Source organism: Suncus etruscus, chromosome 9 (assembly GCF_024139225.1).
Source record: "Suncus etruscus isolate mSunEtr1 chromosome 9, mSunEtr1.pri.cur, whole genome shotgun sequence".
Classification (NCBI taxonomy): domain Eukaryota; kingdom Metazoa; phylum Chordata; class Mammalia; order Eulipotyphla; family Soricidae; genus Suncus; species Suncus etruscus.
Genome location: NC_064856.1, coordinates 55827315 through 55844035, shown reverse-complemented (window position 1 = coordinate 55844035; position 16721 = coordinate 55827315). Strand labels below are relative to the sequence as shown.

At 45.0% G+C, this 16721-nt stretch overlaps 1 protein-coding gene across 1 annotated transcript in view; it reads left to right on the top strand.

Annotated features, from left to right (window-relative positions):
• The first annotated feature begins 1539 nt into the window (after window positions 1-1539).
• DCHS1 (dachsous cadherin-related 1) overlaps window positions 1540-16721 on the top strand; it is a 40940-nt gene continuing 25758 nt past the window's right edge. Inside the window, exon 1 of the mRNA XM_049780495.1 lies at window positions 1540-1612. The gene's annotated coding sequence lies outside the window, so the exon portion shown is untranslated. The remainder of the gene's footprint in view (window positions 1613-16721) is intronic.

Here is a 16721-nt window from a genome sequence, read left to right as displayed (position 1 = left end):
GATTTTGGAAAAACAAAAAAGCGAAAACCTCACCCTGTATTCAAGCTTATACGGTATTTGCAGATGATTCCTAAATATTTATGTCCATCTCAGACCGCTCTTCTAAGCTGCAGATCTATCTAGCCAATACTTCAAAGTCAACAGCCCAAGCCATCATCTTTCTACATCAACTCCTTGCAAGCTAGCTTTTCTAGCGCAATGAATGCTGCACCATCCACCCAACTGCCCAAGCCAGAAACCTGATGTTGTCAGGACTCCAGACTCTCCTTTATTCTTCTTTCAAAATCACACTAACTCTGCTTTGAGACCTTGTTCTCTCTGGCCACAGCTCTTCATTTCTTTGTAGAGCTTGGTACAAATCTCAAGAACAAAATACCATTGAATTCAAAGCACTTAATCACCATATTAAGAAAGAGAAGGGAAGGCCTCAAAACTCTTCCAGTTCCTTAAAACTCTCCTGATTTCATTGATTCACTTTCTTTTCCGACATTCCCGCCCAGTTTCCATCTCACTTTTCCTTTCTAGAATGTTTCCTAGAGTTAGATCACCATTCTCAAATCTTGTTTTGAATAATCTAGTCTCTTAACTTTTCCTCGTAATCTCTAGCCTCAAGATTTGGGGTGGCACAGGAAGGCGAGGAAAAGAAAACTAGGCGGTGGTGAAGAAGGAGTGAGGGATAAAGAGCAAGAGATAAGTAGCAGTGACTGAGAGGGAGGAATAGGAGCTTAAGATAGAAGAGGATGAAGTAAGGGCAGATAGGGAAAAGAGGCAAGGCAGATGGGAAGGGAGGCGAAGAAGGAGGATGAGGGGGATGAAGGGATGAAGAAAAGGGAGAAAAGGTTGGTAAGAAAGAAGAGAAGAGTTAGGGTGACTGGAGAAGGGGGAAAAGCAGCAAAGAATCTGGTGTGGGAGAGAAAGAGACTGCGGACAAAGAGAAGAAAAGTGGGAGAGGGGTTGGAAAAGAAAGGGTTGGGGAGATTGGAGAGAGAGGGCGAGGGGGAAGGAGCGAAAGGGGGGTCTGCTAAGGAGGGTCTGGAGGGAGACTAGGACCTGGGGGAGCAAAGGGGACGACGGCGGACGAGGGGAGTGGGTGAGGAGGAGCAGGCGGCGGCGGAGGAGGAGGAGGAGAAGAAGGCCGAGGAGGAGAGGGAGAGCGGGCGCAGAGAGCGGGACGCGAGGCGGGGACGGACGGACGGGCGAGGTGACCGGGAGCGGGGACGTGGGGCGGGATCCGGCGCCGGGGTCCGGGTCCGGGAAGTGGAGGGGCGGAGGGAGGGAGGGAGGGAGGCCCGGCGGGGGGCGGGGGTTCGGGTTACCGCGCGGAGGGCGGGGGAGGGGAGTGGAAGGAGGGGAGGGGGCGCGGGGCCGCGGTGGCGAAGCTCGCTCGCATCCTCCGCCGGACGGCTGCGAAGAGGCGGCGGACAGACCGACGGGCGGACGGACCGACAGGCGCGGACCGACGGCTGCAGCCCGGAGCTGCGAGTTGGTCCCTCGAGCGCGGCGACGGGCGATGCGCGGCCCCAGGCCCCGCACGGGCGGGCGCTGCCCAGGGGGCTGACCGCGGCCGGAGGGCGCCCCAGGACCGGGCCGGGAGCCCGCGCCGCGCGCCGAGGTCAGTGCCCGCGGCTGCCCACCCTTCCCGTCGGCCGCGCCCGCCCGCCCGGCCCCGCGCGGGGCTCTGCGGGCGGTGGCAGCGGCGCTGGAGCTCGCCGGGGGCTTTGTTCTGAGCCCGAAACAATGGGGAGGGAGGTGGGGGGCCCGGGCCTGCGGGACGAGGGAGGGCGAACGTGAGCGTGAGCGTGGGGCAGGGCCTGGGGGTCTTTGTGTCGGCGTGTCACCGAGTTGGGGTGCGTGTGTGGCCTGCGAGAGGGACCCCGGGGTGCGGGCCGATGTGTGTGTGTGTGTTGTGTGCGCGTGTGTGTGTGTAAGTGTGCGCACGCGAGTCCGTGCGTGGCCCCGGGAGGAGGTGTCATCGTGTGCGGCTGGCTGCCTGTGTGCGCGCGTGTCACACCGGTGGTGTGTGCGTCCGAAGGATGTGTGTGTGTGTGTGTGTGTGTGTGTGTGTGTGTGTTTGTATGTGTGTGTCCTGGTCGAGCCCATCCTTGAGAGCGTGTGTTGCAGTGGTGTGTTGATGGCCCCCGTGTCGTGTCGCCTACCCCTGTGGGAGCTATGTGTCGAACGAACGCAGGATGGGTGTGTGACAGAGAGAAACAAAGAAATGGAGGAGAGGTCTGAGTGAAGACAAGGAGAGAGGCAGGCCCAGCTTGATGTGGATGAAGATGGGTTACCTAGCGGAGTGTTTGTGATCAAAATCCTGAACAGGGTCTGAAAGAGGTCCCCAGACCTGGTCCCCACCCTCGCCCTCTCGAAGGGGAGGGGACAGTAAGGTCTAGACACACAATGAACTCAGTGTGGCTTGGGCTGGGCCTGCGGCCACAAGGTCAGAGGCCAGAAAAATATTGTCACTTATGTCAACTCTTTGAATACCCACAAGGGACACAGTCCTAGACCTACTCAAGCCACAGGGGACGTGGTCCCAGGCAAGACACATCCACAAGACATGCCTTCACAGCTACCCCACCCCTCTGGGAATTGCTGTCAGAACCCACATGCACCAACAAAGATGCTCTCAGGCCAAAATCCAGGGCAGCATAGGACAGCCAACACATTCCTACAGGATCCCTGGCCAACACATACATATAAGATATTATTACTACCAGATCCTTTCCGGGGACACTGTCATAGCCATCCACACCCAGTGGAAATCCTTTTATGGCCAAGTATCACATCATCTAGGCCAGACTTTTTTGGAGCTGCTCATACAGAGCAGGTGTCCCAGGGATCAGATACTAGCAAGAGGCTGTTCTGCAGTTACTCCTATCACAGTCACTTATTTTAACTCAGAAAGACACAGATATTCTCACACCAGAGAATCAACTATCCTGACAGTTTAATAAAGTCCTTCTGTGCCCACACCATTCCTCCTCATCCACAGAATTCACTGGCTTTCTCTCTGGATCCCTGGAAACCTGGATCACTATTCCTTCACTTTGAGCTTTGGTGTGGTTTTAAGTGTCCTGTCAATACCACAGCCCCACAGATTCTTGAACTGTTTGCACCTGCCTGCTCCTGACCATTTTGTAGAACATTAAATTTTAAACTCCTGCATTCCCCTCTATGTTCCCCATCTTTTTTGGACACCACTACCTGCATAATGTTTTGTCTTTCCTGATCTTTTTGTTTGTTTGTTTAGGGCCACACCCAGTGGTGCTCAAGAGTGACTCTTGGCTCTGTGCTCAGAAATCACCTCTGGCAGGCACGGGGAACTATATGGGATACCAGGGATCAAACCTGGATCTGTCCCAGGTTGGCCACGTGCAAGGCAAATGTCCTACCTCTGTGCTATCGCTCCGGCTCTCTTTCCTGATCTTTTGACTTTCTCCTAGTCTTCCTTTCCTTGCTTTGGACTCTTCCTCCTACTTACAGATCAAGGACAGTTGTTTGATCCTCTTCTCTGTCACTATTTGATCCATTATCTTGAGACCATTCCCACTCATCCTACAGAATCTCACCCTAAACAGAGTGATTTTTTTCATCCACACAAAGCTTCTATAAATAAGTTCCTGCTTTTATAAATTCCACCCTCTACTTGACCCTCCATAGATAGAGGACATTAAAAATAGGCATTAAATTCTTTTTCTTCACACCCATTAACCTCACATCCCTTGATTTAGTGTTTTCAGCAGATTAATTAATCCAATACTGGTTCACTCATATATTATTAAATACATATTAAGCACCTTTGTGCTGTGCAGTGTGCTGAAAGAGGGGACCCTTGCTTATATGAAGCTTGCAGGCTATATGGGGTGAGTGTTATGATGTGGCATCACAGCAGGGAAATTTCAGTAGTGTTTTTGATGTATATCAAGAGAGGTCAAAGGAGGTGATCTGGAGGAAGTGGCATTTAAGCTTAAAAGTGGTGGGAGCCATCCAGGCAATGTAGGGATGGAAGTGAACTGGGTTCAGTGGAGACTATTCCAAGCCAAGCCAAGGTCGTAGCATGAGAAGGTAGTGAGAATATGAAAGAGAAAGATTAAATAAGAGGGCTAGTTAGATCATGAAGTTCTCTCAGTCTCATGAAAAACTTATATAACACAAGAATAGTAAAGTCATCAAAAAGTTTGAAACCATGGTGTGTTGTGATCAGATATGACTGCAGCATGGAGATAACAGTCTGAAAAGGAGATGGATAGATGCTCCTTTTATAAGTACCCAGGAGGGTAAGACCAGCCTGAACTGACTGTTGACTGTGAGGAAGGAGAAAGCAGATGGTTTCAAGAATTCTTTAGTGTGGCTCAGCAGGGCTCAATGACAGAAAGGACGTGGAGGTTGGAAGAGGGGAAGAATTAAGAGTAACAACCTGGTCTACTCCTTCATTGGGAAATTTGAATTCATGTAGCCTCCTTCCTCCTCCTTCAAACTACCTGCATATTCCTTAATCTTTTCTTTATATGTTCCTGAAAGTGTCTATTCTCATTTTTTCCTGTTCTTCCTTCCTTCCTTCCTTCCTTCCTTCCTTCCTTCCTTCCTTCCTTCCTTCCTTTCTTCCTTTCTTCCTTTTGTTTGTTCCTTCCTTCCTTCCTTTCTTCCTTTCGTTTGTTCCTTCCCTTCCTTTCTCTCTTCCTTTCTTTCTTCCTTTCTTTTATTTTTTGATGAAGCAAGATTCTTTTATTGAAATTTATTTAGAAAGATTTGAGCGGAGAAAAAGGAGAAGTACATGTTCAAGAGAGAATACAGACTTCTCTAAGCATGGAAATAGCAAGCAAATAAAAATAAGCAAGCAAGATACAGGTTTGAGGGATAACATGGACATGAAGAGCAAGCTTGTCCTGTCCTTTTAAGACCACTACTCTCCTGCCTCCACAGGAAATCTGTTAACTGATGTCTCATCTTGTCGCTTATTATCCCTATATAGGCTTGTCCTCTGATCTTTGAGCACATGAAGAGCCTTCCTTAACCCTACATTACCTGGTTAGCACACTTTGCTTCACTACCACATTATATGAGTGTTTTCTGCATGGAGGTAGTCCCATCTCTTAATTACTACTGCCTTTGTCATGTAACTGCCACCACCTTCTCTCCCCCGTGCAAGAAAATACTCTCATTTGCCAAACCTAGGGGTTCTTTTTGAAACTACTCAACTGCTTGACCTCTTGGCATGGCCTGGTAGGATTGACAACCATGGTCTTTTTTACTCTTTGAATCATTCTTGTCTTTCAGCTTCTGAGCTACAATTTTATTTTGACAACATTTCACCAGCCACACTACTTAAAGAAACAGTTCTAGCTTAGAGAAGTTTCAATCTTAAATCAACAACACCTTAACAGATTATTACAATCTAGTAGTGTGTCTGCTTCACTTCTCTCTCTCCCTCTCCCTCTCTCTCTCTCTCTCTCTCTCTCTCTCTCTCTCTCTCTCGTTCTTTCTCTCACTCTCTCAAAGCTCCTCTTGGCATTCCATTCTCAGTTTACATTGGATTCCTAAATGTTATTCCTTAGGTTTGGATCCCCTCGTATTTACTCCTCTGTGTGATCCATCTTACTCATTTCCCAGGCTTTACTTTTATCTCCATAGGCCAATGACTCTTCCAAATCTTTCTTCTGTTTCTTCTTTCTTTTTCTAGGAGATACTGGGAATCAAACTGAAGGCCTCCCACACACTCAAGGCAAGTACTCTACTGCTGACCTATCTTGCTCTTCAGACCTGCATATCTGGCCTCTGTGTATGTGTGTGAGTGTTTGTGAGTGTATTTGTGTGCATGTGTGTGTGTTGAAAAGATGAACCTGGGACCTTACATATGCGAGACATGTGCTGTACCGCTGAGTTACATCTCTATTCCTTACCTGATCTTTACAATATAGATAGCTCATAATGCAGTATGTATAAAACTGAATTCATCCTTTCTTCCTCCCTCAACTACTCAGTTCTCAAAATCAAAATCCAGAAATTAACATGATGGAGTGCCGGTATCAAAGAAGTAAAGCACATTCTTCGATATCTATTCCCACTTCACTAAGTGTGGTCCTGGTGGACCCCTTAGTACCACTGGGCCAAAACAGCATTGTATTACCAGGTCAAGCATTAAATACTTAAAGGGAACCAGGAATCTGCATACCTCTATTTGGGCAGTTGTTGGTTGGGGCTCTCAGTGGAAATGAAAAGGGAAGATATGATACCAGCAGACTGCATAGCACTCAGCCTATGGGCCCCTTTCCAGGAGATGTCAGAGATTAGTCTATTCTGACATCACCTCCCCCATGCCTGCTTTTGCCTTCCTACTTAAGGCACCTTAAAATCTCCATCCTAAATCACCATCCCAGATACCTATGCCCTTCTCCTCATCCATCTCCTGCCTGACAATGATAATAGAAAGAGAACTGAGCTCTTGGTGCTCTGTTACTTAAAGCAGTAGACTCTCTACTCACCCCCTCCTCAGGGACTCATTTCTTAGGTCCCTTCTTATTCCTAGTTTCCCACTGCCTGTCCCATCCCTCACCTCCATTGTTTGTGTCTCCTGGGTAACTCTCTGATATCTCAGCATTTTCTACCTCTGCTTCCTAGGAAGGCTTCTGGCAGTTTCTCTGTCTTCATCCTAGCAACCCCCTTGAAACTCCCAAGCCTGGATCAGAAGGCCACTTCATGTTCCTTAGCATACCAGAATGTCCATGTGTATGTTTTTCTCTCTGAGCTCTCTGTAAAGAAACTCATTCCATTTCAGTTTTGTTTTTATTTTGTTTGTTTTGTGGTGCTGGGTATCAAACCCAAGGTTTCATGAATACAAGACAAGCATTCTACCACAGAACAGCGTCACCATCCTTCATTCCCTTTCAGAGTCTAGACTTTACCTCCTATAATGTTGGTGAGGAGAAAGGAATTAGAGGGTAGTAAAAAGAATTGGCTTTACTTCAGACCTTCCAGCTGCACTTTTTGCCATATGAGTGACCTTAGCTTCTCTGGCTGTCTTATTTTCAGAAAAAATAGAGTGTGGGATGGAGTGGAAATAGAGATAACATGAAGAGGATTGTTTTGGGCTGGGAAATAATATAGGGATTATGGTGCATGCAACCCTAGTTCAGTCCCCAGCCCATATGGCCCCTAGAGACTCTGAGCTCCAAAAGGTGTGGACCCAGTGGTCCCAGACTCCCCAGGACAGCAATTTAGTTCTAAGACCTTGGCATTGAAATGCTGGTCCAGTTGTCTGGTAATTGCCAGGAGTTGTAGCCTCCATATCCCTCGAATACCCATCCTTTCAGAAAGAGGAGAGTTGAGAATTTAGAAAATAAGCAACTATTGGGGCAGGAGTGATAGCACAGTGGGTAGGGCATTTTCCTTGCACCTCACCAATCTGGGTTCAATTACTTGTATTCTATATGGTCCCCCCTAGGCTTCCAAGAATAACTTCTGAGTGAAAAACTAGTAATAAATCCTGAGCATTGCTCAATGTGGCTCCCCAAATAAACAAAACCCAAAATAAACAGAAAAGGCAACTTGTAAATGTTCAACCACAAATTAATTAATTTTATCATTAGAACTCAATGGTTCTAATATACTTTCATTCCCTATTCATTCTGCTCCCCAGAACTTGTATTTTCCCTTATGCACTTCTAATTGCTACAACTCCAACTTCTCTCCTAACTTCATCTTCACTGATTTTCTCTGCAGCCTAGACTCAGTGCTCAGGGTCAGGCCTTAGGACCAGGCCCTTTATCATTATCACTCGCTCTTTGCTCCCTTACCTTGCCCTACTATCCCTGCTTAGATCATCTGGTTTGTGAAAAATTTTAAGGCAGTGATTCCACTCATCAAGCTTACTGGTGTAGTTCAGTATTATGTTCATAATATGTAGACCTTCAATAAACTGTTGTTGAAAAAATATCTGTTAATATACCATTTCATCCCATGCTTTGGACCTGCCTTTCCCTACTCTGTGTTGTTGTTTCCTGGAACTCCCTAAGCATTCACTAGTCACCTAGTCACTTTTCTCAGTCACTTTTCTCAGTTACTGACCCCAGTTCACTGATCCTTTGCCTGGATAAATAATTGCCTTCTCACAGATCTTATTCTTCCTCTAACCCAGTGTTGCACACTATCAAAATGATTCTTCTGAAACAGAACATTGTTTGGTCTCCAATGTTCATTGATTGTCTGGCCCTTTATCAGGGCATTACAAGACTCTACTATAAAAGCAGTATGTCCTGAGAGAAAGCACAGACTTGGAAGCTGTCAAAGCTGCCTTCTTGATGTCTTTCTGCTGCTTGCTCTGAGGCCCTTGGTTTCCACATCTGTAAAAATATAATTATCTCAAGGTTACTGGATTTATCTGCTATAGCCTAATAGCAGCTGTCATTTATTAAGTCTTCATGTGTGCCAGATACTGCTAAGTTTTGTGGCAATCTCAATTGACACTTGTATCAATCATATAAAGGAGGAACTTTAATCTTTATTGTACAGAAGAAGAAATTAAAAGTTACATTTTAAGTGGCAGAAATAGGATTTGAAAAATCTTTTTAATAACCCATTACTTAGCCACCAGAATTATAGATTATATGGGGCTGGAGCAATAGTGAGTGGGTGCCCGACCCAGGTTCAATCACTGGCAACCCATATGGTCTCTGAGCCCCACAAGAAGTAATTCCAGAGCACAGAGCCAAGAATAGCCTCTTATCAAAGCCAGTTGTGCCATCCCACAAATAATAGTTAATGTTTGAATATTTATTATGTATGCAATACACAGTCATCAGATGCTGTTATATAGTGTAGAATTATTTTCCCTTTTCTCTAAACAAGGACATGGAAATACTGGGAAATGGAGATTAAGGGACTTGCCCCTTATCAAACAGCTACTGAGTTTGACTGGGAATGAAAATAGATAGTGTGGCCCAAGAATCTATTAAATGCCATATTTTTCTGCCTCACCCTGATATATTGCCTCCCTATTCTAGGAGTGCATTAAGTGTGTATTGATGGACAAAAATCAATCTGGCCTCTAGTTAGCTATTGGTCCATATCTGACTGTTGGTCCACTATTCTCACTTACCTTCCATTTCAGGAGGCTTGCTTCAGTATGACTTTCCTGAAACTTCACCCTAAGAACACTAGTGAACTCTCACTACTAAACTCAAAGGCTATATCTAGTTCAGTGCATAATAGCAATGGGCACTATTGATCTCTCCTTCTTTTTTTTTTTTTTTTTTTTTTTTTTTGATTTTTGGGCCACACCCGGTAATGCTCAGGGGTTACTCCTGGCTATGTGCTCAGAAGTTGCTCCTGGCTTGGGGGACCATATGGGACACCGGGGGATCTAACCGCGGTCCGTCCAAGGCTAGCGCAGGCAAGGCAGGCACCTTACCTTTAGCGCCACCGCCCGGCCCCTCTCCTTCTTTATTGAAATGTTTCCTCCTTAACTTCTGTGATATTGCTGCTGCCTCCTCCTCCTCTTCCTATCTGCTTAGTTTGCTCCCTAATTGTGATTTCCTTTGAGTTTTGTCCAGTCTCTCTTCACTTGACATATTTTCTGTCCTGGGTCACCAAACTCATTGCTTTTGGTTATGCCCCTGATTTATCTCCCTCTATATCTTCAACCTAGACATGTCTCCTAGACTCCGGGTCTGAACATCTAACTTTTTGAAGAACAATTCTATGTGGGAATCCCAATCCAAACAATGGCTTCTGCTCAGTGGTATTCTAATGGAATTGGTTTAGTAACAAGGTCAGGCCCTTTTCTGAAAAGACAATTGCCATATTTCAAGTCTTGTCAACTTGACTTCCTCTCATCTTTCTCATCTGTATCCTCCTAGTGCCACTGCTACTATTCTGAGTGTTTTTGTGTTTATTCGTTTTAGAGAATATTTTTAGTGTGATTTTTTTCTTTTAGCCACAGCCATCAGTTCTGGGGGTTACTCCTGGCTCTGCACTCAGGAATTACTCTTGGTGGGCCTGGAGAACCATATGAGATACTGAGGATAAATCAGGTCAGCCACATGCAAGGAAAGCACCTTATCCTCTGTACTATCTCTCTGGCCCCAGATCTGGATGGTAATAGATGCCCCATGACAGTTTCCCTTTTCCCATAGGTTCTCTTTATGTCTCCATTGTCTTTCTAGGGCTGCTCCATTGATTGATTCCCTTGTAATTGTTTATTGGGGGGGGCACATCCAGTGGTGCTCAGGACTTATTACTTCTGGCTCTGCACTCAAGCACTCAAGGGTGGGCTTGAGGGACCATATAGGATGCCAAGGATTGAACCTGGGTTAGACACATGCAAGGCAAATATCCTATGTACTGTACCATTTCTCCAGCCTCAATTTCCTTGTAATGTCTTTCTTATCTTTCCCTTCTGCCTGCATCCTATGCAGCATGGTGTTCATAGTTCTAGGATTAAATCAAGGCTAGATTATCCAGGAAAGTTGTTTTTATTCTGAGTTTCAATTTCCTTAATGGAAGGCAGACGCACCTTACTCATAGGGCTCTTATGATGACTGAGGTACTGCAGGTGAAATGGTCTGGCATAGAGCTCCACACCAGGAAATCTCTGCCACCTCTGTTCATTTCCATCCATAGCCATGCCAAGGTGCTTCTTAGACACCAGTGATTGGGAGTGAGCCAGGCACTGCCTAGGCCACCAGCCTGTGCCAGGGGTTATTTCAGGGATAGCCAGAGCAGATAGTTTGTTAGCCTTCTCCCCACTCCTGCCTCCCTTTTCTCAACTCTCAATGTCTCTCCCCACTTTTCCAGGTTAATTTTTCCTGTCTCTGACTTACCTCCCCTTTCTTTTAGCCCCATTCACTCCTTCCTTCACTTTAAATATCCTCACCCCTCTCTTGCTCCTTTTCACCTACACCCCTACCAGAACTCTTCTCTCCTGTTCTCTCTCCTTCCTGCCTGGGCTTGAATCTTCATCCCACTTTGCTTACTGAAGCTAGTCCCCCTTTTCTTCCCTTGTTCATCATCCACTTCTTTGTCAGTCTGCCTTTCTCTCTGCCTTTTTACCCTGTTGTCTTTTTGGTCCCTGCCCCTCCCTGGCCCTGGGACAGGAAGTTTAGGGAGAAGGCCTAGATGGTGCCAGCACCCCCCAGCCCATTTTCCCTCTCTACCTTGGGCCACTCCTCTGCTTCTTCGTAGAGTACGCCTTTCCCATATATTTCATCCTCCCTTTTCTGGGCACCCCTTTTCTTACAATGCCTTCCCGTCTCCCCCCCCATCTCTTTTTCTCTCCCATATTCCCCCTTGCACCCTGTTTCTATACACAGGCTGCTGGTGAGGGGTGGGGGAGGATTGACATCACATTTCAGGCCCCAATGAGCAGTCTTGCCCCTCCCCCTCCTAATGAGAACCAGCTGTGATTCCAGAGGCCCAGATGTGGGGCTTAGAGGGGAGAGCGGGATGGAGCCAGAGGACAGAATAACAGGACCAGGACAGAGTGGGGGCATGTAATGAGGCTGAACAGGGAGGAAGAAAAGATGTGACAGACCTGGGGAAGAACTCAGATATATCTGAGCAAGAGGCAGGATAGAGTGAGGAAAGAGACAAAAAAAATGGATGATTTAAAAAAAAAAAGGATGATTTAGGCTGGATCTGAGGGAAGGGCTTAGGACAGACCTGGAGAGCCAGGAACAGAGAAGAGGAGGAAGTCTTTTGGGGGGGGGGGGAAGAAGCAGGGTGAAACACTGGACAGATGTTGCAGGGAGCTGGTGCTGAGCAGAGAATTGGAGAGAGGATGAGACAGTCTCCGGAGAGAGTCTGGAGTTCGAGTTTGGAACTGGAAGCCCTGGAGCAGGAAGTAATGAGCGAAGTCCAGACAGAGCCCCCAGGGACCGAGAGGTCACAGCTGCAGCTGTAGCTCTGACCACGAGTGCCCTGGCAGCATGTGTGAGAGCACGCCTGTGTGTGGGTGGGTCTGCAAGTGTGTGAGTGCCTGCTTGCCTGTGTGAGTGAGGTGAGCATGCATAAAGCAAGGCTAGTGGTTGGGGAGTTGTGTGTGTGGGGGGGAGAGTGGGTGGTGGAGAATGTGATAGTTGTCCCTGTCTGTATGTTGTAGAGTGGTGTCTGTGTCTGTGAATGTACTGTCTATATAGTGTCTGTAAGAAAGACAGTGTGAGGTATGTATATGTAAGTGTTCCATATGCTTGAATGTACTCATCTGAGTATGGGAAAGCATACTTTTCTTTTGTTTCTATATACCTGTATGAATCTGTAAAAGTAAATGTTTGTTGGGGCCAGAGAGATAGCACAGCAGTAGGGTGTTTGCCTTGCAAGCAGCCGACCCAGGATCTAAGGTGGTTGGCTCGAATCCCGACATCCCATATGGTCCCCTGTGCCTGCCAGGAGCTATTTCTGAGTAGATAGCCAGGAGTAACCCCTGAGTGCCGCCAGGTGTGGCCCAAAAACCAAAAGAAGAAAAAAAAGCAAATGTTTGTTCAGTATATCTATCTGCATTTGAATCTGTGTTTATGTGCTGACTCCTTGTAGGTCTTTGGCTTTGTGATTTTGCACCATTGTGTGTCCACTGTGAGAGTGTATTAAGGGTATATTTCACTTGGTATGGATGTTGGTTGGTAGAATAAGGAACATTTACCTACTCCTGAATCCCTTTATTTCATAGAATAGCATTTCTGTTTAATGCCATGAGATTCACAAATACTTTCATTAAAAAAAAAAAAAAGAAGAATTTGAGGGCTGGAGTGGTGGCACAAGCAGTAAGGTGTCTGCCTGCCCATGCTAATCTCGGACGGACCGCGGTTTGATCCCTTGGCATCCCATATGATCCCCCAAGCCAGTAGCAATTTCTGAGCACATAGCCAGGAGTTTTTTGGTGTGGCCCAAAAACAAAACAAAAAAAATTGAGCATGTATTATGTGTCATGTTTTGTGCTATACACAATTTAGAAAAGATATGTCTGGCCCTCAAACATCTGACATCCTGTCTCTGAATAAAATGATAAATAATTTTAATATTGAATATAGTGAGTACGTTAACCTCACTATCCATTATCCCACCCCATCTATAATTCTTTTCTTAATTGATTAACAAATAAAACTAACATTTTTATAATAAATTTTTATTCAAATCACTGTGAGATATATTATTATAAAGTTGTTTATGATTGAGTTTTAGTCATATAGTATACGACACCCTTGACCAGTGCACATTTCCCACCACCAATGTCCCCAGTTTTCTTCCCACCTTCTCCTTTACCCTCTCGCCTGCCTGCATTTTGAAGGTACATTTTTCTTCTTTTTTCTCTTCATTTTTTTCCCTTTAGACACTGTGCTTTGCAATATGTGGCAATCATGCATATCACTTTATTTCTTTTGGCACCCAGTTCTTGTCCAGAGTGATCATTTCCCTTCTCTGCCCTAAGTGCACTCCCCTGCTATTTGTGGCAAAATTCCTACCATGGACTGTATTGATCACTATTGTCTTTCAATATTAATACCATATTATTCTTTTTTATTAAAATCCCACATATCTATGGATAATTCTTTGTGTATACCTCTAGAACTAACTTTTTTTAAAATATATTTTTATTTAAGTAACATGATCATATTTGGGTTACAGTCATAACCAGAACACCTCCCTTCACCAGTGTAACATTACCCCCTCCCCCTTCCCATCCCCTGCCTGTATTTGAGACAGGCATTCTACTACAGTTATTTGTTTTTAAGTTCAGTAAGTTGCATTTTTTTTTCCTTAAAGGATAAGAGTAAAAAAATATATTAAAGGTGTGATAGTGGGAATCGCCATTGTTTGCATAGGTCCAGAAAAATGGGAAAATGGAGAAAAACTCGTTGAACTGATTACAAAAAGGCCTCACCCTAGAAGTTTATTGGCGTAAGACTCTGGGTTCCAGGCATACCAGTTCGTCCAACTCCAGTCATTCTCAAGGTCCCAGTGAAACTTTTTCACACTTTAGCTATTGTTGGTATCAGATTCTTATATTTAAAGACTCTGGATTCTGTGCATTTCTTTAATCGATGTCAGGCTGATGTGGAGCATCCTCTAGTTTCAGCATACCATTAAATGCAGAGCGATCTGCCCTGCATGCAGACTGTTGCTGAGTCGTCTGGGTGTTGGGAGCACTCTTTGGAATAAGTCAATGCCAAAGCAGTGGTAGGTCTTCTCTGGTAGAGGCTTGGATCCTGGTAATGTTAAAGACAATTGTGGTTGTTTCCATAGATGGTATCCATTTAGAACTAACTTTTAACCTTTCATCCAATCCCTGGGCCTAGGTCTCTGATAGGGTAGTCTATGTCATCTCTATATACTCAGCTTCTTTCTGTCCTGAGTCAAGCCTGTGCTTATCCTTTCTGACCTCTTTGTTCTGAATTCCTCTGGCCTCTTCCTCCAGGTGACAGTTCCATGGATTCTTCAAGTTGATCTTCAAAGATATGGGTCTAATGCACATTTATATTAATAGAACTCTACTCTGATATGAGGTGGCCCATCAGGAGTGATGTTGGGAACTGATGAAAAAAGTATCTACCATATGCTCAACTTTAGAGTCCTTTCTCCCCTGGCCTCTAATTCTCACAAAACATGATGAGTAGTAGATGGTACTATTGACATTATATAGGTTTTATACTACTTAGACCACGACTCAACCTCAACTCAATGTCTAAGATCCCTGCTTTTTCGATCAGGATGGTGTGAACTAGAAGTGTAAATGGAGGATAAAATACTGTTCTCTTTAAAAGGACAGGATTTTTTAAAATGGAGAAAACCTGTAAAAACTCGAAAATGCACTTCTGTGTTCAATTCTGTAGCAATTGGTGCCTCAGGGCCATGGGTTTATCTCTAAGGTCTGAGTTATGTACGTGGTCTGAGAAAATTTGTGGCCTTTCTCTGTCATGGTGACCTGGTAATTGGAATTCAGCAGTTCTATCATTCATCAATAACTGCCTGCTGATACTATGCCTCTACTAATTGCTGGAGAATCAGACTCAGCTCTTTAAGGAACTTGCTGCTCACTTCAGAGCTGCTGAGTAATTTATTGTTAGAGAACAAGAATAGCAGCGGAAGCCCACTAAAGGGTATACAATTGTGGCTGCTCTGTAGTGGCATAAGGGAGGTGCCATATAAAAGTCCACAGAATAGGAGCCAGAGCAGTGGTGCAAGTGGTAAGGCATTTGCCTTGCCCGCGCTAGCCTAGGATGGACCGCAGTTCGATCCCCAGGTGTCCCATACGGTCCCCCAAGCCACCCCTGAGTGTCACCTGGTATGGCCCAAAAACAAAAAACAAAAGTCCACAGAAGACTGAACATTTAAATTGGATCTTGAAGTTTGAGTAGGAAATGACCAATTGGGAGAGGATTTTTAGGGGATATTTAGGACAAAAAAGGGTCTGGTAAGAAAAGGAGTTAGGAGAAAGCAGATAGTATTAGACTACAAAGTGTGGAATAAAAAAAAGAGTAAAATAGGGCAGAGTAAACTGGAAAAATTGGCAGGGCTTGGATCAGAAAGATTAATTAATAAGGCTGAAATTTTTCTTATAGGCTAGGGGTTCTATATGTCGTACCCATGAGCTTGTGTGTACGTGTATCTTGGAGTTTGTGTGTACGTGTATCTGCATTTTTTTCTTCGTAGTACGATTGATTTTGTGAGAGCTGTTTGGTTCACCAGAGATGAATTAGAGAGTTCAAGCAAGGAGACAAAGGGCTAATAAGGAGCTTTTTCAGGAACTGAAAGGGAGATGACAGTGCTTGGAGTAATCCAGTAGAAATCTGAAAAGAGGGGGAAAGAACAGACTTGAGACTTTAGGTTAAAACAGCTGGGTTCTATGTATTAATTGGAAATGAGAATTGAAGAAATATGGCAGCCACATGAGGTTCTGAGTAGTAGTGCTTCTCATAGAAAATAGGATGAAGAAAGAAAATCAGCTTGAGGTGAAGGTCATGGATTCATTGACGGCCATGGAAAAACATTGACACATTTTATTATTGGGGGGAAGGGGCTTAACCACACCATATGGTGCTATGTTCAGGATGACTTCTGGCAGTTCTTGCGAGACCATATGTGGTACTGATGATGCAAACCAGGATCCACTGCATGTGAAGCAAGCACCTTAACTTCCGTACTATCTTTCTGGCTCCTGACTGATGTATTTTAATTAAAGGATAAGATCATCCAGAATATGGAGTGTGGGAAAGTTGTGGCTTAGGGTTTTTTTGAGAGCACTCTTTTTTATAGAAATAATTTCTGGAAAAGATTGAGGAATGATTGGACAGAAAATTGCAGTGAAATAAAGAAATGGGATGTCACCTTATGAGGACAAGAGGAGTTGGCTTCAAGAAGCCAATGATCAGAGATTGCATATTTCAGAATAATCCATGTAGAGAAAAATTAAATAAGTATGATTGGATGTAAACTAAAGGGCCTACAAGAAGCTCAATGAGCACTGCCATGGGAGACAAAGCCTTACTCACAGAGGGATGATAGTATGAAAAGTGAGTGACTGCAGGAAATGAGCCAGCCCTTCAGAGATCAGTCCTGATTCTCTTCTCACATGAACCTTCCTTCGTGAACTTTGATAGCAGCTGAATCCTGAGCACCCCTCTCTGATTATTTCTCTCTCTCTCTCTCTCTCTGGCCAGTTAGTAAAGAAATTTTTTGTTTTGTTATGTTTTGTTTTTGAGTTACACCTGGCTGTGCTCAGGGGTTACTCC